The sequence below is a fragment of the Meleagris gallopavo genome, chromosome 2 (genome assembly GCF_000146605.3).
Source record: "Meleagris gallopavo isolate NT-WF06-2002-E0010 breed Aviagen turkey brand Nicholas breeding stock chromosome 2, Turkey_5.1, whole genome shotgun sequence".
Lineage (NCBI taxonomy): Eukaryota > Metazoa > Chordata > Aves > Galliformes > Phasianidae > Meleagris > Meleagris gallopavo.
The window spans coordinates 17297948-17313549 of record NC_015012.2 but is presented as its reverse complement, the minus strand read 5'-3'; the positions used below and the strand labels follow the sequence as shown (position 1 = coordinate 17313549).

At 43.2% G+C, this 15602-nt stretch overlaps 1 long non-coding RNA gene across 2 annotated transcripts in view; it reads right to left on the bottom strand.

Annotated features, from left to right (window-relative positions):
* Nucleotides 1–15602, bottom strand: part of LOC104909567 — a 59383-nt gene that overhangs the window by 2901 nt on the left and 40880 nt on the right. The window contains exon 3 of one of the 2 annotated variants that reach the window (XR_792411.3): nucleotides 1912–3043. The exons of the other annotated variant lie outside the window; for it this stretch is intronic. This is a non-coding gene — a long non-coding RNA (uncharacterized LOC104909567). Of the gene's footprint in view, nucleotides 1–1911; nucleotides 3044–15602 lie in introns of those variants that run through there. 2 annotated transcript variants of the gene reach the window in all.

Sequence of the window (15602 nt, the reverse complement as noted above, 5' to 3'; positions counted from 1 at the left end):
AAAAGAACCATAGAATCTTTTGAGTTGAAAGGAACTTTTAAAGGCCATCTAGTCGAACTCCCCTGCAATGAATGGGACATCTACAGCAGACCAGGTTGCTCAGAGCCCCGTCCAGTCTGACCTTGGATGTCTCCAGGGATGGAGCATCCACTACCCCTCTGGGCAACCTGTGTCAGTGCCTCACCACCTTTAGTGTAAAAACCTTCTTCCTTATAACCAGTCTAAATCTCTCCTAAACTAAAAAGTTTGAAACCATTTCCCCTTGTCCTATCACCACAGACCCTGCTAAAGAGTCTGTCCCCTTCTTTCTTACAGCCTCCCTTTAGATACTGAAAGGCTGCTCTCAGGTCTCCTGGAGCCTTCCCTTCTCTTCTCCAGGCTGAACAGACCCAACTCTCTCAGCCTGTCCTCAGAGGGGAGGTGTTCCATTCCTTGGGTCATTTTATAGCCTTCCTCTGGACGCACTCCAACAGGTCCATGTCCCTCCTGTACTGAGGATTCCACATCTGGAATACTCCAGGTGAGGTCTCACCAGAACAAAATAGAGGGGCAGGATCACCTCCCTCGACCTCCTGGCCACACTTCTTTTGATACAGCCCAGGATACAGTTGGCTTTCTGGGCTGTGAGGGCACTCTGCTGGCTCATGTCCAGCTTGGATTTCATGCTCTCACAGTTTAACAGCAGTCAGGTGGATATTACAGAGCACAGCCTTATCCTATGGAAACCTCAACCATCTATGGGACTCAGGGGATTTGAAGAACAAGATCCCTAGGGCTACAGAACACCTTCCTCAGTTGTGCAGTACCACAGCTCCATAATCCCCTGAGCCAGCTCCTTCGAGAGAAGATCAGAGAACAAACTCTGCAGAAATTGGAATTCACAGGCAGGATACTGGCCCCTAAACCTTTTGAGTCAAGTCTGCTAGACCAAATCAGCCTGTTTATTTTCAGGTTTCCCTGAAGATACCTCTTTTTTGATTAAAAAAAGAAAGGACCCACTCATTTTTTTTTCCTGTGCTTATGAACAACGTTTTCCAGATTTGCAGGATATCATAGCCAAATAGACAACAGACAGCAGTTATCAAAGAGGCTTTCAAGCCAGACACTTGTATTCCAGGTCCTATACAGTTGAAGGAGCACAATAATCCATCAGTAATGTGACATCCTTACAGTATTGCACACCCTCCATAAAGTAGGAAGACCAGGGTATTATTGCTTGGATAGATGTGGGAAACTGTTACCAAATGTGTCAGACTGCTCCTGCCTACACAGACAATGGAAGCGAAATTTTCCAGTGCATTTAAAAGCTTTTTTTGCCTCCCAGTTCCACTGGTACGTCATTCTGCACAGCCCCCTGGAGCACTGAATCCAATACAACATAGCTGCATGCAGAACAGTTAGCATTGGCTGCCTCAAAGTTGTTTTGATATTACAAGGAGATGTCGCCATATATAGTAAAATACTTATTCTCCTCTGACATATATACTTTTCATAAATCAGGAAATTAAAAATAATAGCAACACATGTTAGCATAAGATATAAAGAACTATGTTAGATTCAGTCAACCAGATTTAGTCACCAGACAGCCCATTTGAAAAACTAGTATGAGTAATGCTGTGTGGAAAACTGAAAAAATGAGTAACTGAGGCCCATGGTAACAATGAGGCCAATGTCCACTGTCACGTGTGTCAGAGCAGCTTCAGTGACACCAAGAGCATTCTGTCTGCTTATGGTTCATGCCCTTCCTTACAATGGGATGGCAGAAGGTATCAAGAATCCTTTTACCAGTCCCAGAGAAGGGCAAGTGCTTGGCCACTCCTACCAGACCCAGTAGTAACAACCTACTGATGAAGGCCCTGCTCCACATAAGCATATGCCTTGAGCATTTCTGATGGACCAAACACTCATATGTTTTGTTGTCTCAGAGAAGCAAGTAGCTCTGACACTACTAAACTCATCTGTTATCCTCAGGGCATTGATGTTTGCTGGGTGTTGGTGACCCCAGGATGGTATTTCCCCCTCCCCAGCCACATCACTTCCATGGATGATGCACAAGCATCATGCTGGGAGATCACCATGTCAAAAAGTTGGCTATAACTCTGACTTTCTAGCAACACTTCTGTGAGCCCTTAGATGTGGCCTGCATTATCAGTTACTGATGCACCAGAAACAGCAGTGCTCTCCTGAATGAACAAGAAATGACAATGGGAGACAACTGGACCGACAGACAACTGGACCGACAGCCTTTTAAAATGTCTTTTTGTATGCAGATGCAAAAATGCATGGACACACACAAACTAACAGGGTACATATTTGAGGTTTTGTTCTTTTGCTAATTATAAAGTTTTCTTAAGTGCTTACAGCTCAAAAGGAACAGCGGTTTCACTCCTCCAGACCTCCCACGACCTTCTGCATACAGCTGGTCAATGGGGGGACATTTCAGGCTTAGAGGGCAGAACTCCCTGCTGTGCAGAGACCCACTGTGATGTCCACAGGGTATATCTGTCCCATTTAAGTTTTCAGCTGTTGTGGACACAAGGAGTGTGGCAAGAGCTCCCAGTCACTCCTGGGAGAGAGTTTTATCTATAAGCACCACCACAGTTCATGATTATTTGGATGATACAAGTAAAGCTGCCTACAAAACATAAGAATTTTCCCTGTGTTTCCTCATACCTCATGACCAGACATGCAAGAAGAGTGCAGTGCTTGCATCAGGGAGGCTCTTTCAAGATCATCTGCTATGTGCTCAGAGCACTGACTGGAGCAAAAGCCCTGCCGCTCCAGCAGCACCTCCCCGATGCATTCACAGTCATGGGATGCACCTGCCTGAGCTTCCCCGGCCTGAATGTTCACCTCAGAAGGGTTCAGCCTTGGAGGGAATGGCTGCATTTGCAGTCAGAGGCTCTGCACACATTTATTTTCTAGTGAGGATCTGGCCTGTTCCTTTTCCTCCATAGCATGATCTCTGCTTTTACACTAGGTATTTTCATACCAGTACTTCAGTCTCCTTCTTCGTGCTCACATTCAGCAATAATAAACACACCTGGATAAGAAGACAATAAAAATAAATAAATAAATAAATCCATTACAAAGGAGAGAAAAAGAAAAACCATCCTCCTTAGTCATGGCTTTATGCAATTATGCACCTCTAAATCCAAAACACTTTTCCTGGAATGCCTTCAGATACACAGTTCATGCAATACAATCTAACCAAAGAGATGCTGTAAAACATCCACATGGCTTCTGCTTTGGATCATCTCTCTTGGAAAATCCCCACTAGCTGAAGATGAATCCCACCTCTGGGAAATCCCTGCTTGTTGCAGTTCAATTCTTTTTGTCTATGGACAAAACTTGAGCTATGTGCTTTACTCTTGTATGTGTGTACTATGAGGTCAATCTTGCATGAACAGCGGTTGAAAAGGAGTAGGTTATTTCTGGGCGCTCAGATAAGGAAAGAAGTACAGGCTGAGGAAGACAGGGAAGAATTAGATACGCCTCAGCTGGCATTTATTGTCCTACAAGGGTCAGGGGGAAGATCAGACTGAAGCAGTAGGAAGTAGGAAAATTAAAGGAAACAGCCCAAGCTGCAGACATGGCTGCCCTCTGAGGCTTGAGGTGATGAACTCCATCTTGTGTGACCTCATAGCTGTGGTCACCAGGTGAAGCCCCATAGGCCATGGCAGCTTTAAAAAACTTCCAGCAAACCTCAAGGATAACTACAGGTCCCGACAGTTTTTCACTGAGGACACAATCAACCACGACTCATTTGTCTGATCCAGAGCAGTGGTGATGTTTTGGTGCTTGGGCAGACATGCAGCTGGGCAGGAGAAGGGTGAGAAGTGGTAACACAGCATCAGACAATGCTCAGAGATCCTGAGTCATGAAAAATGGGGGGATCAAACACTCCTACAGTGGGATGCCTCCCCATGACTGCTGTGGTGATCCTTGCTGCTACAACCTGGCATACCCAGGGTTAGTTACTTACATAAAATGTTAGATTCTCCATCAAGTATATCTCGCTTAGTACATGTCAGTGAAATCCAGCTGTAATTGAATTCTAAAATCTTGGCCAATCATCAGATTTACTCCCATACTCATCAGAACTAAAAAAAAAAAACCCACAATAATAGAGAACCAAACAATTGCTGTCCCATGGACACCTGCAGTCAGACCCACAGACCCAAGGGAGGCTGTGCTAAGAGCAGCCACAGGACAGTCTGTCCCCAAATTCTGGGGGAGCAAAGCAAAGGTTTTGGAGCAAGAATTCAAACTGCCATCCTGCTTTAGCCAAGACCTTCCCAGCAGCTTTGCTGTGTGATGGAGGGGACATGGAATGCTTGAGGCCTGCATGGCACTACCACAATGTGTACTTCATCTGTTACTCTCAGAGCACTCTCAGAGCATCAAGTAGCTAAGGTGCACAAATGCTTTGATAAGTTATCCCGACAGTAATTCCTGCTTTCTAGAGGGAAAAAAATGGGACAAAAATGGCAAGCATAAATTCATGTCAGTAAGTGGGCACAGCCAGCAATATGACCCAGAGTGTCTGAGTTAAACCCTCTGCTTCAGCAGCAAGTCCAGTCTTCCTCTTTTCTCTTGTGCTTCCTGCAGATCTGAGATTGGAACTCCTAAGAAAAGTGAAAATGAAAGGATGCTGTGGTCCTGTAACTCAAGCAAAAAGCTAACTCAAGCTAACACGTGTCAGACAAAGCTTTTATTCAATAAGCTCTGGGTCAGACCACATTCTGCATCATATGGGTCCTTGATCAGCACCATTTCATCTAACTGATTAATTGTATTGGGAATGAGACAGTACTGATAATTTTACATGACTGATCATGCAGAAAAGCTAATATTAAGCAACAATCACTTACTGGTCATTTAGCAACTAATTAGGATGTGGATAAAAGGGATAAACTCAAAGCCAGACCCCCCACTGCTCAGTATTTCTATGGAGTTTTACCTAATACTGAGGGTGGGGAAAGGGGAGGCAATTCCCAGCACAGCCAGCAAGCTGCAGGAACTTGGAGGCTGCCCTTTCCCCATATGCGGGATGGGATGGAATGTCAGTGCTGCACAAGCTGCTTCCTGTTGAGCTCCCTCATGTGCCACCAGCTCTGTGTTAAAGCCACCACCACGAATCTGGGTCAGCATCTTGATGCACCCTGTGGAAATGATTCCTCCCTTCCTCTCTCCATCTCTCTGTCCTGGCACTGCCAGAGCACACACTGGGATCACCTCTTCTTGCATCCTCTTTCTGGACAGGAATTTTCTTCCACTGGCTTTCACCCACAAAACATACCTGTCTTTAGATGCAGTCCAAATTCACTTCAAGCCTCCAGCAGTTGCAGGACAGGCATTTTGAGTGGGTGAAATGCAAAAAAAAACTCCACACAGAACAACATGCCTTGCAGCTGGAATCTCAAGTGAAGGAAAGCATGGCGTGCCCCAGATTTGCTGCAACTGCCTTGGGAAAGGTTTTTCAAAAGCTGCTGTCTTGCAAGCACTTCTGTTACGCTGCGTTTGTAACAGTCTCCTCCTAATCTCCAGTGAACATTTGCCTGAGGCCCAACACCTACATCTTCAAATTGACATGAACTTGAAAGTCTCTGATAAAGAAAGACAGGAGATGGGCATAGTAAGAGGTATTGAAGGCTACAGTTGAAATATACTGCAGGTCCAAGCAAAGTTAGCAAGCTCATTTCATTCACTTTCTATCAGCACACCACACTTCCCCCTAAATAGTACAGACAGAAGATACACGCAAACTGCAGCATCCCTGGGGCAGGAACTCTGCCTCTGGTAAGACGTGAAGGACACCAGACTCCCACAGACGTGACCCTGCTCCCTGATGGCCGTGGAGCATTTCTCTGACTGGCAGCCAAAGGCCTGATGGACTCGTTGATATCAACACAATTTCACAGTCAGGGAAGGGCCTGAAATCCTTTCCCTGAGCTTCAAAGGTCTCAGGGATTGATTTGCAGCTCACAGCCATGTCCACTTCTCGTCTCTTTGCTCTGCATTAGAAACTAGAGTTACGTAGCAGCAACCTGACTGCCGTTATGGCCTGCATCCCATCCCATTTGGGAACACAGAGCACTGCCCCTTTGATCCTCCTGAGCTCACTGAGCCTAGACAGCAGTGAGAAAAGGAAAGAAATTCATGGAAATTCTTGCTGCTCACTGTCCCAGAGAAAATGCCCTCCAACCCACTGCTTCAGGAAAAAGATTTGTCTATGATCTGACAGACAAATCTGCAGAACTAGAGGTCTGGGCCATGAATATACCTACAGAGGCTGGGGAATTGCCTCAGTCACCCTCTGAGCAGGTCAGGACCCAGGCAGCCATGTTCTGCTCTGCAAGAAAGCTGCTGACTTCCAGCATGTGGCAACAGTGAGTCCTGGCTCACCTTGTGGAGTGCAGGCAGTCTACATGGAAGCAGAAAGGCTAGAAAAGCAAAGAGGGGACATCAGAAGGACCTCCACTTAAACACAGGGTAGCGAGGAATAGTCTAGAGAACTTTCTTGACTAAGTACAAACAGAAAGAGACCAAAAGCTGAATGCATAAAGTGCAATTCTGTATTCAGTTGTTTGACTTTTTCTTTCCTCCTGAGCTTAGGGAGCCAGCTGCAAGGGAAGCACCTCTGTTCTCAGTTTCTCCATCTCATGAATATGAACCTTGGAGAACCTGATTGGATGTAATTGCTGCTGAACAAAAACACTTCTTTAAGTTGATTAGACCCGATGTAATTTACAGATTGGATAAATTCTTCTCTCCCAACATAAACGTTTGTTTTTTACTGTTAAATGAATTAAAACACACTCTTAAGTAATATTTTGAACATTGTAGAAAGCAGTGTGAGGAAAAAAAAAGAGGAACCCAAAACCTGCACCGTACTTCTGTGCAGTGTGAAGCCCACAAAGCTTTGTTTCCCATTTCCTAACTAAAATACTCTCATGAAAATGTTAAAAACCTTTAAATTGCTGCAAAGATATCATAGCAGTTACTGACCAAGTTTCATTCAAAAGAATCCTATCAGATCATTCTGAGTCATCAAAATAATACTGACAATCCCGCAAAACTAGGCTTTTTTGCAAGACTATAATTATTCTGCCTCTTCAATAAGCCTTATTAAGAGGAAGGATCTAGGTGGCACTGCGATAGCATGCTGCACACAAGTTAATCAGAAGGATCTAATTACAGATCCAATTTTCCTCTAATATTCTGTGGACTTGATGGAAATGTTCAGTCTCCTACAACCATTAAATGAAGACTTTTTATAGCAAGCCAATTGTCAGCTTAATCCACATTTGAGGTTATTGTTTGTCTACCTGAGAACAGCCAGGCTGTGCTGCCACAGAGAGTCAGCAAACAGAAGGCTCTGGTGAAATTCCAGAACAGGTTTTAAAGGTCTGCATCAATATAATTTCCTTCCCTTTTTTTTGTGAGCTGCTGCATGACAGTTGATGGCTACATAGCCATTTCTTTTGTTTTAGAAGTTTGGGAGTCATGAAGAAACACTGCTATTAGTACAAAAAAACCCATCCGAACAGAACATAACTGAGACAATCCCAAGGGCTAAAAACTATTTTTTATTAACAAATTGCAGTAATTCATTCCTCCCTGTGTGTCTGACATTAGTAAGAAAGAAGCTCATAGCAGGGCAGAGCGCTGTATTAAACAGGGAGCACCATCCAGTCAGTCTAAACCATCATACAATCGTGGAATCATTAAGTTGGAAAGACCACCAAGATCATCTAGATCAGCCATCAACCCATCGCCACCATACCACTAAACACCATGGATAAACTCACAATTGTGAAAATACCTCACTTCTCCAATGATATCATAAAATAAGTCGCTCCTACCCTTGGTGTGGTTTACTATTAACACTACCATCAGTGTAAACCAAGTGAAAAGTAACAGGAACATGGCAGGCTGAAATGAAATGTCTTCAACTCACCAAAACAAAGCAGTCTGGCACTGACCAGAGCAAGCAAAAGATGCAGAAGCAGCGCACGTCCCTCCTTCCATCCTCTAATACTGCAGTGCTCCCACAGAACATTTGGACTTTGGCAGAGTCCACTAACCAATGAAAAAAATGGCTCAATTTTCTCCAAATCATTTCTGTGAGAAAAGCTCTAATAGCTCCGCACCACAGCACATACCTACACAAACTGAAGGCTCTCCTGTCAGAAAGTAGGTGCAGACTCAATACGTGGGGGGAAAGAAAGACTCTCTTTCTTGCTTTGTACTCTCCGTAACAATTTCAAATAGTCAAGAACTGTAGCAGTGTGGTACTGAGGGGCATGGGTTAGTGGGCACAGTAGGGATGGGTTTGTGGTTGGACATGACGATCTTAGTGGTCAATTCCAACATTAATGTTTCTGTGATTCTACTCAGATTGTATGCTTTTTTTTTCTCCTTTGCTGTGCTCTGGGCAATTCACACACTACAGCAACATACACATGGAGCAGTCGTTGGCAGTATATGATAATCGCTCAGGAATGCACTGGTTGTCACATGTTGCTTTGCTCAATACAGCTGTTAGCTAGCCCAGCTGAACAACAAACATTTCAAGGGTTGCAAATGTTCTTCACAGGGGAAGGGTTGTTGTTAATGCAAATACTAAAGTACTCTTGAAACAGCCCAGCAACTTCAGCTTTGCTTGAGGAGCGCCCAGAGTTATGAAGGTGGAGAATAGAGAAGTTCAAACAAGACATTATTTCTCTGTTATTCAGGCAGTGAGAATTCATTTAAAAATATCTGCATGACCTCAGGGGAGTCACAACCACAAAACCCAGAAGATTAAAGAAAATAAGCTTGAAATACCTTCCTCAGAGAGTCATGCATTTCTTCGCTGATTGTAAGAAGTGATGAGCAAACCTCAAAGGCCCAGAGGTTTGGTTACCATTCCAGAGCAGCTGATGCCTTTCTAAAAAGTCTCCGTCTTGGGACATCTCCACTCATGTTATTAGGAACAAGGAAGATGGTCAGGACTGAATTCCTTCCCCTGCACTGCCAACTCCAGCCCTTCATTATCCATTTGCCCATGCTGGTTCTCACTAACACGAATAACCAAATCTACAAATCCAATACCACTAACGACAACGTTTGCCAAACCACAGAGAAGGTCAGCAACTGTGAAGAAAGTTGTTCAGATAGCATTTTCTGTGAAAAGAGAGTCCTGGGGAGATTAAAACCATTTGGAGTCACAAAAATGGAAGGAAGTACAAGAAGCAGGCTTTGCTGGTGGGTGCAGTTTTCCCTCCAGTTGCAGATATTCTTCCTGTCATGCCAGACTGCCAATCGTTGAGTGCATTCGCACAGCAACCAGCCATCAGCTAGCCTTTTCTTTTCTTTTTTTAATTTATATTTACTGTGAATTACATGTTTTCTGGTGTGGGCTACAGAAGTAAGTAAAAGCTAGCTACAGCAATAGCTTTCAAATCTCAGTTATCATCCATGCTTCAGTGAACAGAAACCTTTAATTAAAGCACTGAGTTAGAGGTTCTGGTTACCATATAACTAGCAACATCTTCAAATATTTGGACTATAAACAATCTTCAATACTTGGAGACAGACATCATCTTTCCTCCTTCGCATTGAAGGCTTTGCAGTCATTTGTAAGTGCCTGGCAATAAGAAATGACAGAATGAAGTGCTGATAAGGTGCTGCAACGCAGCAGTAAGGTAGCGGAGGAAAAATGCAGTAGATGTGTAATGGTTTGTAAGCTTTTACTTTTCGTGCTTTTGGAACAAGCTCTGCACTTACATTATCAGAGACCTACATTTGATGGTATACCATATTTTGAAGTTCAATTATGCTATGGTTCAAAGTACGAAAAGCTGCTGATTTTACAGTACCTACTAGCCAGCTGCTCTTAATAGCGTAGAGCTATTTATCCATACATGATATCATAAGCATCCTATTTAACCTTGCTCTTCAGATTCAGGAGAAAGGACTTGCATATTAAAAAGAGCACTGCACATTAGAAAAACTATTTACAGAGGGAAAAAACAACTAACGAGGTTCGTATTAACTGGATGAAAAACATTAAAAATGCTAAATCAGTAAATATTTTGATTAGTCTGAGATACGTGTCTACTAAATTTAAATACAGTGAGTCTGCTAAAGCATCTCACAGACCACATGTAAAATAGTACTTAGACACTCTATTAAGTAGCTTTAATTTCTTATTTATATCAAATCAATAGAATTTTGTATATCTACACCTATTTTTAAGTATTTACAACACATGATTTCAGCCCCTTACTCGTCTGCCTTTTGTCACCAGGCATCAGACCACTGTATATAATCCAACACTGAAAGACATGTCACACAGGACCTCTTGCAAAAGAAGGGACAAGAGAAGCAGCAGAGCAGAGCCCATTGGTGCCCACGGAGAGAGCAGCAGATGAGGGATCAGGAAATCCATATTCTGTTATCAGATCTGAAACCTGCCTTCTGTTGGGCTTTGGGCAAATCCCCCAAAGCTGTATTTTCAGATTAGTCAGATACCTGAAGGTACAGATAAACACTCAATGGGATTCAGGTTAATCTTCACTGAAATCTTCAAGCACCTACTCATTTAATCACTGGGAGAAAAACAATCCCAGAAGCTTCCTTTTCTGATGCTGGATGTATGACTATCTTTATAAATCCTGCCCCCATCCAAAATGATTAAATAATTATATTTACCCATTTCAGAAAGCATTTTGAAGACTCTGGATTTTGCTATCATTTTAATAAAGTATTTATAAAGTATTCCAGCAGTTGTGAAGGATCCATGCTTAAAGATATGACCCAAACTGAGTGAGAACAAGCCACACGTACCACCAAGCCCTGAAGGAACCTAAGTTTATGACATCTCTGTTAGACCACACGTATATCAGGTTCATCAGAAAGCCTCTGCATAATGAGAGCTGCCCAGGGGAACCTGATTCACCCTAAGCCTCAGCTATAAATTAGACATGTCCTCCATCTTCCACTCTTCTTGAGGAACAAATCCAGCAGGGCAAATCCTCTCCTATGGTAATCATCTCTCAAAAACGAAACTGTAGGGGTAGTTTCTCTTCCCCCAGTCCTTTGTATATTGATTTCATTTTTATAGCAGGAAGGGGAGATTTAGCACCTTTCTCAGCCCATCTCCTGTCTTCTCATGGAGCATTTCATTGTTCAGTTGTACAGATTAGGAAGAGAGTTAGTAAAGAATGGAAACAAAGACAAGAACATCTCCCTTTGGAGCGCTGTCACATGCAGCAAAAATTCGCTGTTTTTTAAGATTAGATAGGGAGAGAAGAAGTATGGAGGGGACATCAGTCTGGAACCTGGTTGGAATGGTCTTGCCCCTCTTCCTGAGGTTGTGTTTGGGTTTTAATCAATGAGCATTCAATGTAAAGTGTATAAACAGACACTGAAGCAGTTCCAATCTGGGTTAATGCCTAAGAGGATGCTATTAAAATGCAGCACATGTTGCCTTATTAAGAACCATGCAGCCCAAAGCACCCTGCAAAGCACAAGGCACATTGTCCTGGAATGCTTTTTTTAAGGGTTATGTATGATCCAAAGTCCATTCACCTCAATGGGAAGCTTTTCACTGATTCAGTGGGGATGAGTCAGGCCATAATGGCAACAGATTTTGCTGTATTCAAGATGCATTCCTGATTCTGGAGAGCCCAGCACACTGCCACACACATATTTCTATATCAGGCCATAGCAAAGGCAAAAGCTATCAACATTGCCATTCTTCCAATAAAGTATCCCACAGCCACACAATCATTCCTCTTTCAGCATCACCCTTAGGCAGTGAACATTTGATACCCTCAAATATTTCTCTTTGCTTGTGAACTCCCTACAACAAGTATACTTTTTTGTGAGCTTCACTTTTAAATCCTTAACTGCTGAACTGGTTAAAGAAACAAGAAAGTACTTTGTGTTCAAAGCAGCATAGATATTGCAAGGAAGGCCCCCTCCTCTAATTAAAACCATCCATTTGCTCTTTGCATACAGAGAAACAGAACACAGCAGGAAATAACTGCTATATCAAATGCCACTTTATGGTAATTGTGGTTAAATATTGACTTCTTAATGGTAACCTACTTATACAGGTTTGGCAACGGAAGCAGAAATAAGTAATCACTTTTTCTGGAGGACAACCAAAATGGCAGGTTTCCCAAGTCAATCAGTCCACTCGGGGACTGGGAATGCAGAGAGCAATTTAGTACTGTGAGGAGTATGACAATCTATTTATAATGGCACAGTGTGCGAGGCTGAAGGAGAAACTGCAGCTGTCAAATAAGGATTATAAGTGTCTGTTCCTAACAAAACGTATTGATGTATCAGAAGGAAGTGCAAGTATAGCTGTCTGACTCTCTCTCCATTGTACAGGTGTGTTCCCTGCTTGAAAGGATCAGGCAGTACAGCTAAACATGCTACGATCTCTCCCTTGACATGCCTGTGTGGCCTTTGTTAACTCTCTCAGGGACTTACCATGTTGGAGTCCATCCAGCCTTTGTTAAAGCAACCAGAGAGGCTAACCCAGTTTCAGAAGACCCTGTGGGAGTATCCTCAAGGACATAATGCAACCCTGTTATATAACAGTCCTGCCTCTTCAGTTCTTGAAGAAGTTTTGCTTTCCTACACGTATTTACTTATTTTCCACCTCCTGTATGTATTTTTGTGGGCTATTAAGTAACATTCCCTCCGCCCTAACAAAAGGCTGCTTTCAGCGCAGAAAAGCAAACAATGCCTGCATACTATGCACAGCACATTAAACAGTTCTTATAATCTTTTGGATCAAGGGCGCACAAGTTAGCAAACAGTGAAATTATCAGAGCACCCAAAACCAAGGGACACTGGAGAACTCAAAGTCCCACTCCCAGGGGACTCAGACTGAAACAGAAAGTGTGCTCAGTGACACATACTTTATCGAGAAGGATGCTACGCATGATCTTGTTGATAATATGGGCACAAAGACTTCTCACTCACTGGCATGGCTAACCGTAATGCAGGGTGTAGTCTATCTCCTAAATCCACATTCATTCTTTCTCTGCTTCTCACCTAGGCTTGATGGCTTCTTTCCTATGCTCATATCTACTCTACAGTGATCTGAAATCTGGGACACAGCTGGAAAAGTCTGACGTGAAAACTTCTTGTGTGCAATTAGGTATATTTTATACACTTTATGTCCTAGGAGCATGGACTTTCCATGGCTGTATGAACATACTCAACCCAGAGCATTTGGAAGATATGCAGTCCTTTGTTTAAGCATCCCGCTAACCTGACACCCTCAAAGTAAAGTATTTACAAAATGTTGGGTCTCTTGATTATAGAAACTCAGGGATAAGAAAAGGGCCCAAACGATTTTGTCCATCCTCCTAAGTTTTGCTTGTCCTCATCATCTCAAGCTGTCAAGGTGTTCATCTCTGATGAAGTATGAAGTCTGCAAGGCACGCACTGAGGTTATTCGGCCTCAGCCTGTCCATCAGGATGTTTCCAGTTAGCTCTGTATGTCTCAAATACGTGAGATTTCAAGCATTTTTTTTCACAGTGCTGGAAGAACCCTGTGATGATATGGCAGACCAGTTTCAAAACAAGCTGGTGATACATCAACGCATGGTAGGTGGTCAACCCATGGCACTCAGACAAAGCTGAAGCAGACAGTAACACATCATAAGGCAGTAGATCAGGTACAAGACTGCTACAATCCTTCATTTCACTTTGCTTGAGCATACAAAGTCACCTATATGTACACACTCCGCACCTGGAAGAGGCTTTTTGCTCTTTCTGTCACACAAACAGGTGTGGCAATATGGCTGGACCTGCTTTCCCAGCCCTTCCCAGAGGCACAGGTGGAAAATCACTTTTTGTTACATCCTTGAAGGGCAGCCAAGGGCATAAAATACATAAGTAAGGCAGAAAATTACAGTCCTGGCAGACTGTACTTTTTCCATGTAAAGGAGGTGCATCTATAAATCCCTTTCACTGGAGATCTTAAATCACTTTAAAACATCGTACACCACCACCACTGTAAGAGCTGGAGAAGGAAACAAGGAGGGAGCATTCTTAAAAGGCCTTCTTTCATCTGGCTGGTCTAGAGCAAGAAAGAGCCCAGACATCCTGGAAAAGCGTGGGGGGCTTCAGGGGATTCTTGCTTTTAGAAAGTTTCCATTTGCATTTCAAAATTTCCTCTTTTAAAACATCAATTAAAAGATAATTTAAACAACGTTGACAGCCAAAACCCTATTTCTGGTGCCCTCTGGAAGCCTGCTTCACAGTGCTGCTGCATGTGCTAATTCACTCCAGCCACTGCCAAGATGCACCGGCACGCGCATAAATGGTCTGAATGCATCAAGTAGTGATAACAAGGAGCCAACACAATTATTCTTCACTCTCTAGCACTGAAGAATGAATTAAAGCAGCACTTTAGAATTGAAACTAACTAATTTATACCATTAAGAGGTACCTTTACCCTTTCAGACAGTGCTATGAGGCCTTACTGCAATTAAAGTCAAATTTAATAGGTTTTCAGGAGCTACATAAAATTTGATGAAAGATTTAAACATTATCTTCCCTTTGGCCTCATCTGAGCTGTGGGGCTTGGGAGCCTGCAAGACCACATATGACCCACATGTGTGTCAGACTGCAGGATTTTCTGTCCCTCACTTTCTCAACACACTGGACTGTGTATGGCAGAGCACAAATCCTGTTAAGCCAGAAGGCAGCCATAGGGTGCCTGCAAAGCATTTCTGCCCCACAGTTTATTCGTGGTGCTTGTAAGGGACAGTGTCCAACCAGAAGCTGAAAGAGCACAATTCCTTCAGCCCATCACACTATATGTCAAGAGGGCATCACCCAAGTAGGATGAGAAGCATCAGGGGATTGATCTGCAGTCCCTCCACAAACTGCATGCAACCCCAAGCCATTCCTGAAGTGAAAGGGCAGAAGGAAAGATTTTGTCCACCTCTCAAGTCCATCCTTCCTGGGAAATTTTTCTCCATACACTACTGCTTTCGGGTACACAATCACAGCAAAAACATCGTTCACTTTCTTCTTAAACCATAGAATCATAGAACTGTTTCAGTTGGAAGGGACCTCTACAGGTTGACTACTCCAATTCCCAGTCCAAGAGCTTCACCCTGTAAGACCTCCCAATTGCTCCCGAAAGAAGAGACTGATAGTTGCAAATCTCCCACTGAGGTGAACAAGTGCAGTGAAGTATGGAGAAGTACAGCAGAAGGTTCGTACCCCAAGGATTAGACTTTCAGTTAAAGGCAGTGACAGCAGCCACATGTAGCGGTATCTCAATTGCCACAGCACAAGAACAGTTAAAGCCAGGCATAGACAATAAATGGCACTTCATATTGAGAAGTCAGGAAGCCCTCTGATAACAAATACTCATGCTAAGATGAAGGTGACTTCATTTTGGTATCTAGATCCTGCACACATCTTCAAGTGCAGTCTTTTTATTAGTCATGTTTTGAAGGGTGCCAAGAATCTAGCTACAAAGAACATTGTACAACTAAGACATGGAAAAAGTTAGTTCTTTGTGGTATTGCCTTTTACATGAAAAGCCACTTCCTCTCCTGCACAGAAAAGCA